Source organism: Colletes latitarsis, chromosome 4, assembly GCF_051014445.1.
Source record: "Colletes latitarsis isolate SP2378_abdomen chromosome 4, iyColLati1, whole genome shotgun sequence".
In the NCBI taxonomy this organism is placed as follows: Eukaryota; Metazoa; Arthropoda; class Insecta; order Hymenoptera; family Colletidae; genus Colletes; species Colletes latitarsis.
The window spans coordinates 15001-22500 of NC_135137.1; the positions used below are offsets into that span (position 1 = coordinate 15001).

General features: G+C 57.5%; 1 pseudogene; it reads right to left on the minus strand.

Annotated features, from left to right (window-relative positions):
- Positions 1 to 6667: 6667 nt before the first annotated feature.
- LOC143341526 (large subunit ribosomal RNA) overlaps positions 6668 to 7500 on the minus strand; it is a 3140-nt pseudogene continuing 2307 nt past the window's right edge.

The following is a 7500-nucleotide window of genomic DNA, read 5'->3' on the forward strand; positions in this document are numbered from 1 at the left end:
GTCTCGCGGATCACGGTCACGCGGTTCCGCGGTGTCGCGGTCGCGCGGTACCGCGGTCGCACGGTCACGCGGACGCCCGGTCACGCGGTCTCGCGGTATCGCGGTGTCGCGGTCGCGCGGTCGCGCGGTCACACGGTCTCGCGGTTCGCGGTCACGCGGTTCGCGGTCACACGGTCACGCGGTTCGCGGTCACACGGTCACGCGGTCGCGCGGTCACACGGTCTCGCGGTTCGCGGTCACGCGGTTCGCGGTCACACGGTCACGCGGTATCGCGGTCGCACGGTCACGGGGACGCCCGGTCACGCGGTCTCGCGGATCACGGTTCCGCGGTGTCGCGGTCTCGCGGTATCGCGATTACGCGGTCGCGCGGTGTCGCGGTCGCGCGGCATCGCGATATCGCGGTGTCGCGGTCGCGCGGTCACGCGGTCTCGCGGTGTCGCGGTCGCGCGGTCGCACGGTCTCGCGGTTCGCGGTCACACGGTCATGCGGTATCGCGGTCGCACGGTCACGCGGTCTCGCGGATCACGGTCACGCGGTTCCGCGGTGTCGCGGTCGCGCGGTCTCGCGGTATCGCGGTTTCGCGGTGTCGCGGTGTCGCGGTCTCGCGGTCTCGCGGTATCGCGGTCGCGCGGTTCGCGATCACGCGGTTCGCGGTCTCGCGGTAACGCGCTTTTGCGGTCACGCGGTCTCGCGTTTCGCGGTTCGCGGTACACGGTGCGGTGCGGTAAGACGTACGCGGTGCGGATTCGCGGATCCGCAGTCCTCGGTGCCCGGTGACACTGTCCCGTGGTTTCGCGGTTCACGACCTCGCGGTTCGCGGTCCCGCGGTTTTCGATTTCGCGGCACACTGTTGCACGGTTCACAGCACGACGTTCGTGGTGCGGATTCGCGGATCCGCAGCCCTCGGTTCGCGGTTCGCGGTGTCTCGACTCGCGGTTCGCGGTGTCGCGGCTCGCGGTTCGCGGTCCGCGGTTTGTCGACACTCACTGCACTGCACTGCACTGTGTTCTTCTTCTCTCTTCTTTCTTCTTTCTTCTTTCTTCTTTCTTCCTAGTCGTCCTGTTGCCATCCCACGTAGGCTGGGGTCTCTTTGGCCTTGAGCGTGGCTCGTGCGAAGTCGCGGAAGTGTCGGAAGTTGGTTTTGGAAACCAACTCCGCTTCCGCGACCGGCCATCCGTAGCCGTTAAGCCTCAGTGCCGTCTTCAAGACCGCCCTGGCCGCCTCGTGCCTCGGACAGTCGAGAAGTATGTGCTTCGGCGTTTCGTCGCCGGTCCCACATTCGCACATTGCAGTTTCACTCAGAGCGAAGGATCTGAGCTTCCACCTGAAGTTACCGTGACCACTAAGAAATTGCGTGACATAGTGGTCCAGTTCTATCCAGGTGGCCCGTGTTCTCTGCCGGACGTCTCCGAAGAACTCGAAGGTCGTCCGACCATGGGTCGAAACCTGCCAACGCTCCTGCCAGGCATCCAGCATTTCCGCCGCCGCCCGTCTTCTTTCTTCGCCGTAATCCCGGCCTTCCTCTTCCTCGTTGCCGTTGTTTCGTCCTCTTCTTTCTTCCGTCCGAATCCAGTATCTTCTTGCCCTCTCTTCCACCACCAGGTCGATCAGGGGTTCGCCCGCGATCACCGTTAGTGCGTCCGAGGCCGTCGTGCAATACGCCTTGGTGACTCGAAGGAGAGCCTGTCTCTGAGAACGAGCCAGCATCCGTCTTGCCGTTTTGTTCATCAGGTCGCTCCAGCCCGCCGCTGCGTACGTGGTTATGGGTACAAAGAGCCCCCCGTACAAGAGACGGAGTGCACGATGTCCCAGTCCCCAGTTCGCTTTGGCCACCTTCGCGAGACTGTTGAACAAACCTCTGCATTTCTCCGAAGTTGTCACGATATGCGTGTTCAACCGGAGTCCTTTCTCAAAATGTACTCCTAAGTACCTGATTGCTGGCTTCATTCTTATGCCTCTGCCGGAGATGCGGATGGTCGGTGGACGCGCTGCATCGAGCGATCCTTTGACCAAGAGCATCTCCGACTTTTCGGCTGAGAGTTCCAGCTTTCTCCTTCCGCACCACTCGGACATTGCCGTGGCGACCCCCTGGCCCTTCCTTCTCAGCTCCTCTCTCGAGTTGCCGGAAATCACGACCAGGACGTCGTCCGCATAGGCAACCGGTTCACATTCCAGCTCGTCGGATGTGAGAACCGCCAGCAGGTCATCGAAAATTAGGTTCCAAAAACTTGGACCCAATATCGAGCCCTGCGGGCAGCCTCTGGTAACGGGTTTCCGGATTGAATCTTGTTTCCCCACGATCTGTACTGCCCTCTCCGAGAAGTAACTTTCCACTAGCCTGTATAGGTTTCGTGGGCAGTCCCTTCTCTTGAGTTCGTACAGGACATTTGGCCACCATACGTTATCGAAAGCGCCCGAAATATCGAACGCTATCGCAATCACGTATTTTGCCTCCGCGAATTCCCTTTCCCTAAGAATACTACGAAATTTAACGATCGCCTCCTCCGTCGACCGTCCAGGTTTAAACCCGTATTGTCGGTCGGAGGTTAGGTCATGATCGAGGAAAATACTCGCGAGTCTGTTCGCCATCAGTCGTTCGAGCAGCTTCCCTACCATTGAAAGCAGGCAAACTGGCCGATACGACTTCGGGTTACTCCTATCCTTGTCCGGACCCTTGGGTATTGTAATGATGGTACCCACCTTCCAACGAGCTGGGAATACTCCCCATTCGAGGCATCCGTTGCAGAGCCTGAGGAGCTCCTCGTGGAGACATCCCCAGGATTTCTGGATAACTTCCACCTCGATCCTGTCCGGCCCCGGACATTTACCTTTTCTGAGGCGCGTTACAGCGGCACTCAGGTCTTCCCACTGGAATGGGGGGCTGTCCTCCGTTGTTGGCTGGATTCGGACTTCCATACGTGTCCTTGCTTGTTCTGGGGTGTCTGTCTCCATGTCGTCCTCCGGGACGAGCGCCGTCAACATCGCTTCCGCGGTTGATCTCCACGAGGTCGTATGACCCCCGTGTGGCAGTTTGATCGAGGAAGTGGCTTCCTCCCTCCTGAGTTTCCCCAGGGATGTTTTCGTTGCGACACCCCAGACTTCCTGGTTCCCTTGGCTGGTGACGAACTGGCGCCATGAGCGATTCTTCTCGCTCGTCACCTTTTTTGTATAGGTTCTCCTGAACCGTCGATATTCCTGTTTAAGTATCTCCCTCGTCGGGGGATCGTGTGTCCCCTGATACAGTCTTCTTGCTCTGTATGTTGCCCTCTTCATCCTTGTTAGTTCCTCTGTCCACCACGGTACAGATTTCTGGTGCCATTTCTTTTTGGGCATTGCCGCTTCGCAGGCGGTCAATATTGCCCGCTCCATGGTTTCCGCCATTGCCTCGACGTCCTGCCGACTGTTTAGGTCGGCGTTCGTCAAGGAGCGCTTCTCCTGGATGAGTGTCCTCTGGAGCTTGTTCCAGTCGGCCTTCCTGGTGTTGTACCGTGGTTGTAGGGGCGGCGGCTGTCCTCTTCGCATGCCGAGGTTCAGGCGCGTCTCCAGGATTCTATGATCGCTGGAGGTTCCGTCCTCGTACACTTTCCAGCCGTGTACGAGCGGTATAGCTTCCCAGGTCGCGAGAGTGACGTCGATGTTCGACGATCCTCGCGTATTCTCAAACGTGGTGGGATGTCCCGCCTCGTTTAGTACCAACAAGTTATGTCTGATGAGTAATTCCTCTAGTAGTTCCCCACGTTCGTCGGTGACTCTACTGTTCCATACATGTGACTTCGCGTTCGCGTCCGCGCCTATTATAATTCTATTCCCCCTTAGCCTTGTTAGTACTGTGTCGAGGTGGGCTAGCCCGAGTTCAATATTTTCCGACGGCGGAAAGTATTGACTCACTACGTACAGTTCCGTGCTACCGTCGAAGAGCTGAACACAGACGCAATGCGTTGTGCACAAGTCTGCGATTTTGAGCACGGAAAACTTTCTATTCCTCACGCATACGGCCGCGAGCGGCGGTTCGTCTGCGTGGTTGTGAAAAACTAACGTAGCGCCCGTCCCGAAACCTGGGATAACTCTTTTAAAACTATACGGTTCCTGCATAAGCAGGATATCCGCATCAGTTTCCTCCATTTGTCGCCTGACCTCGTGTGGCACGACTTTCGACCGCTGCATGTTAAGCTGCAGGATCGTTATTCCTCGGCCATCTGTAAGTAGATTATTATCCATAAATGGTTCTACTTACTGACCTCTCGAGAGCCTTCTGGTATCCTGGGCAGGCCGTGCTGGAGGCGGCATGATCCCCTTTTTTGCCGGCGCGCCTGCAGTTCACGCATACTGCAGGCTGGCTCTTCCTTGGACACGCCTTCGCGCAGTGTCCTGTATGCGTGCAGTGGCCGCATACCTCCTCCTTTTGGCGGCAGTGCTTCGCAATGTGGCCAAATCCCTGGCACTTGTAGCATCGGCTGATTGCGATGTAATCCCGGACCTTGCACGCGTTCCATCCAAGGAACACTTTATGGGCCTCGACCATTTTCATCCTTAGACTAGGGGAGACCTCGACCACCCAGTTGGTCTCTTCCCCGTCCTTCCTGCCGGTGCGGAAGCAGAATTTAATTCCGCTCGCTTCTTCCTCGGTGAATACGCTCGTATTCTGTTTCCTGAGGCTTGCCCGGATCTCCTTTTCCGACATCCCTCGCGGAACATCGAAGAGCAGCATCCGTGGGTTCTTATTGACCGGCGTCTTCACGGTCAATCCTGCGTCCTTCAGCTTTGCACTCTCCTTGAGGGCTTGGGCTCCCTCCGCTGTAGTCGTTTCCACGGCAATTCCGTTGCCGTGAATTTTCCTGACGGCCTTCACCTGCATGCCCCTCTTCCTAGGGTTCACCAGCGTGAATACCGCCTCCCTTGCTTCCTCGCTCGTCCGTATCTCTCCATCTTCCTTGTTAGGAAAAATCATGACCACGTTCTTCGGTGGCCCGATTACTGGAGGTACGCCCCGTGGTAGCTTCGCTGACCCCATTTTCAGTTTCTCCGCATAGGAGAGTACTGGCTGCGGTGCCTCCGCCTTCTTTACAGCTCGTTCCAGGCACCTGCTTGCCTGGATCGACTTCTGTACGGCCCCGTTCAGCGTTGCCTCGGATTTCCTCGAATCAAGGGCGGCTTGTTCGAGTTTCCCCTCGAGGAAGCTGTTTTGCTGCAGGAGGTCCTGCACATGGCCCCTCATTTCCTTGAACAGACGCAGTATCACCGTCGCCTGCTCCTTGTTGACCTTTTTTGCTGGGTCCATACAGTACGCCAGCATCCGGTCTTCCACCTTGCACGCTGCTTCCTTAATGGAAGCGGCGGTCTTCTGCTCTCCCGAAGAGGGTTCCACTGCCCTCTTCTTCTTCTTAACTCCCTCGCTGACGGTGTCTTTGACCGGCGTAGTGCTGGCCTTCCTCTTCGCTGCCGGAGGTTGTCCTGCCTCCGTGGTTTTCACCGGTGTCGAGGTCGATGCTGCTGCTCCCGTAGTCCTTGCTGGCGCTGTTGTGGCTGCTGCTGTCGTTTTTGTCTTGTCGCCCAAGCGCGACAAGACTACCTTCGCCGGCGCGGTTGGCGCCATACTGGAGCGGGGACCGTCCCCCACTCCTCTTCTTTGCTCGGATCCCGTCGGATCCGCTCGCGTGCGGTCGGCCGGTTGCAGCGCTCGGGGCTCGCCCCCACTCCTCCTCGGCGATCGGGCCCCGTCGGCTCGGCTCGAGTGCGGTCGTTCGGTCGGCGGCGCGGTCGACCCAAGATGGCCGCGTCCGCTTCGCCAGGCACTGATCGCGCGTCACGCGCCCGACCCAAGATGGCGTCGCTGACGTCACTGGGCGTTGGCTACGTGCCACGCGGTCGGCTCAAAATGGCGGCGCTGACGTGGCCCGCCTGGAATTGAGGTTCGCGCACTTAAAACGTCCTTAAAATTCGAAACCTACTCCGATTTTGAATTTAAAACTATCGTTGTATCCGCGACGATGCCTGCAGTCCACTGCCGCGAGGACACACCGATATCCAGCCGGATGGCGTAGATATACGGCGACGAACCCGCACGGTCGCCCCGAAGATTTGAGAATGACAAATCTCGCAGAGTATTTGCACTTTCACTTCAAGGAAACCACAGGGAACAACAGTACGACGCGAATAAACCCCAGAACTGTCTTCTAAACGCGAATCTAACGCGGACACGCCCGTAGCAGCTACGTAGGCGCTGGAAATCCCGGCCACGCCCGGGAAAAACCCACGCGGCGGTGACTCACCGGCGCGTCACTCCTCGCCTAAAACGCTCCCAAAAATCGAATTTTTATCCGATTCTTGATCACGAACCGGCGTTCTCTTCGTAATAGTTCCTTCTCTCCACTGCCGCGGTTTCACTCCGATATCTCGCCTGGCGGCTGAGATATTCGGCAACAAACCCGCACGGCCGCCCCGAAGTTTCCGAAATTACAAATCTCGATTGAGTTTTTGGAATTCCACTCCGGATAAACACACAGTGAATCGAAAATCGCACTAATTCGCCTCGAAACTGCCGTGTATATCGCGAATAAATCGCGAAAATACACTTAAAACTCCTCAAACTCTGGAATTTCCAGCCAGGTAGGTGGGAAAAACCCAAGCGGCGGTGACTCCTCGGTTGAGCGGTTCAGGTAGCGGAGCAGCGGTTGAACACGTCCGTTCCCTTCGGCGGTCAGAATGCGACTCAGTAGATAGGGACAGTGGGAATCTCGTTAATCCATTCATGCGCGTCACTAATTAGATGACGAGGCATTTGGCTACCTTAAGAGAGTCATAGTTACTCCCGCCGTTTACCCGCGCTTTTTTGAATTTCTTCACGTTGACATTCAGAGCACTGGGCAGAAATCACATTGCGTCAACACCCTTGGGGGCCATCGCAATGCTTTGTTTTAATTAGACAGTCGGATTCCCCTAGTCCGTGCCAGTTCTGAGCTGAGTGTTGAATGGCGGCCGAAGAGGACGATCGACGACGGCAAGCCGCCAACGAAAGCCTCGCAGCAAGGAAGATCCGCGGGAGGCCAAGGCACGGGACCGAGCTCGGATCCCGACGAGAACGAACGAATCCGTTCAACGCCGTTCACCTCGCCCAGGCCCGGCACGTCAGCCAGACTCGCTTCCCGACCAAGCCCGACACGCCCCGCTCCTCAGAGCCAATCCTTATTCCGAAGTTACGGATCCAATTTGCCGACTTCCCTTACCTACATTAATCTATCGACTAGAGGCTCTTTACCTTGGAGACCTGCTGCGGATATGGGTACGAACCGGCGCGACACCTCCACGTGGCCCTCTCCTGGATTTTCAAGGTCCGAGGGGAAGATCCGGACACCGCCGCAACTGCGGTGCTCTTCGCGTTCCAAACCCTATCTCCCTGCTAGAGGTTTCCAGGGAACTCGAACGCTTATACAGAAAAGAAAACTCTTCCCGGATCTCCCGACGGCGTCTCCAGGTCATTTTGGGTTACCCCGACGAACTACT